The sequence below is a fragment of the Ornithorhynchus anatinus genome, chromosome 5 (genome assembly GCF_004115215.2).
Source record: "Ornithorhynchus anatinus isolate Pmale09 chromosome 5, mOrnAna1.pri.v4, whole genome shotgun sequence".
NCBI lineage: Eukaryota > Metazoa > Chordata > Mammalia > Monotremata > Ornithorhynchidae > Ornithorhynchus > Ornithorhynchus anatinus.
In genome coordinates, this window is record NC_041732.1 from 40,405,857 (window position 1) to 40,408,382 (window position 2,526).

Here is a 2,526-nt window from a genome sequence, read left to right on the forward strand (position 1 = left end):
TTGGTTTTGTAAACAATTAGTGTAGCTCACACTGAAGGAAGTATACAGTAGTACAGAGAAAGAAAGCCCATCCATTCAAACCGTGTATTTGAAGTCCATGATATCTTTGAGTTGAAGTCTCTCTTCAACTTTGCCAAGAGGTTTCGACCTCAAACTCATGGCTGCTTCCCCAACCGCACTTCCATCTCCCACAGATCTACCCAACTTCAGATTTCCTCGTCTTCAAAGCCCTCCTAAAAATTCCACCTCCTATAGCATGTCTTTCCCGATTAATCCCCAAAGCTCCAAGTTGTATCAACTGTACAGCCACCTCAACCACTTATGCATCTATTCCTATCTGTCATCAGTATTTTCTCTTTTTATGGTATTTGTAAAGTGTTTACTATGTGCCAGGCACTATTCTTAGGGTTGGGGTAGATACAAACTGAGTCCCTGTCCCACAGAGGGCTCCCAGTCTTAATCTCCACTTTACAGATGAGGAAGTGGCTTGCCCAAGGTGGAACAGGGCTCAGACCCCATGTCCTTCTAATTCCCAAGTCTATGCCCTATCCACCAGGCCACCCACTTCCCTATTTTGAACATGTGTCTATTCAACTGAATGTTCAGGTATTTATTCTGATTCCATTCTTTGTAAATATTTCTGTATCCTCTGTTAAATTATAAGATTGTTGTGCACAAGGAATGTATATTTTGATTATGCTGTACTCACCCAAGGTCTTAGGACACTGTATTGTACTCTTTAGTTGTTTAATAAATATCATTACCACAACTACTTCCATTAGTGGAGAAAAGATCCAGGAAGATACATGACTAGAGAGCGGTATCTCTTTCCTTCAGAGAGAACATCTTGAACCTTGACCCTACTGAGAGAGGCAACGGGAAGCCATTAGGCAAATTAAAATCTTAGAGGAGAGGTGGTCATTTAATAATTCTCAAACGCCTTTGGGTGAAGCCATAATGAAGCAGATGATGGAAACTCCAGAAACCCCAACAAGAAAAAGTAGCAGAAGAGTATAAAGAGATAAGAAAGCCTTACTTACTGTACTGGGATTTGAGGCATTGATTCATTCATTCATTCATTCAATCGTATTTATTGAGCACTTACTTTGTGCAGAGCACTGTACTAAATAAGCCCTTGGAATGTACAATTGGGCAACAGGTAGAAACAATCCCTGCCCAACGAGAGGCTCACAGTCTTGGGGAGGTATTTTCTTTTGTCATTTGCCTCTGCTATTTCTCTCTCTGCTTTTCCAGAAGAACAGCCAGCTAGTTTGGGGTTTTTTCAATGGTATTTGTTACATGCTTACTTTGTGCGAGGAACTATATTAAGCACTGAGGTATGTACAAATTAATCAGATTGGACACAGTCAATGCCCCACAAGGGGCTCACAGTCTTAAACCTCATTTTACAGATGAGGCACAGAGAAGGTAAGTGACTTGTCCAAGATCACCCAGCAGGCAAGTGGTGGACCCAGGATTAGAACCCAGGTCCTTCTGACATCCAGGCCTGTGTTCTATCCACTAGGCCATGTTTCTTCTCAGGATTATTGAATATTGTATGTGTGTGTGTGTGTGTGTGTGTGTGTGTACAGGGTGGTGGAGGGGTGGAGGGAGAAGAGTTTGTGCATATGTGAGAGGGGCTGAATGAATGCACGATAGGAAGGGATGTACTTCAGGAGAAATCATAAGAAGGACAGCATCTAAAAGGTTAAAAATATCTGCCTTAGAGGAAGCCAAACTGGGACTCAATGAAGGGGAAAATCATCATTATCCTTTTAGGAAACAGTCTCCCCGGTAAAGTGTGAGTATTTCCCCCACTCCACTCAGGTTCAGAGAGAAGTTCAGGATAGAGACCAGGAAAATCAGAACAATCAATTCCCCGAGTGGTTGGAAACCTAAATTTTCAGGATTTTCCTGGCTAAATTAAGATATGTCTTACCCAGGTCACCCTTCAAGGTTTATTCTATTCCTTCATCTCTGTCTCAGCCAGCACACAGGACTCCTTTCTGGAGATCTCAGCTTCTAAGCAACAAGCTTCAAGTGAACTCTACGTCTGGCTTAGAAAGAGCTATCGCTTAGCAATTTCTCCTGAATGAAGAACATTTGTTTTTAATGTTTTAATTTGCTTAATATACTGTTCTGCACTCAATAAATGATTGATCGATTGACTGATTGGTCATTGGTAGTTTTAGAGAGCCACCCCCTCAGCCAAGTAGCCCAGAGTAGAGTCCAGAGAAATGGGGCATCTTTCATCTTCCTCAGGATGAAAACATTGCCTTTGCCAGAGGATTTTCCACTGCCATAGGGCGCCCAAGCCCACCTTGATGCAGTGCCAAGTCATCTCTGAGTCAGAAGTCTGGTTCCTCCAGGGGAATCCTGCCCTTGTTGGGTTCATGAGCCAGGATGATCTCAGAAGTAGAGATAGTAAGTAGCAACACAATCCAAAGATTACCCAGAGATCCAGCTTTGCACAGTAGCATCACAGGAAGCGATGGCGCCTACCTTTTTCCCATGGAAAGCATTTTC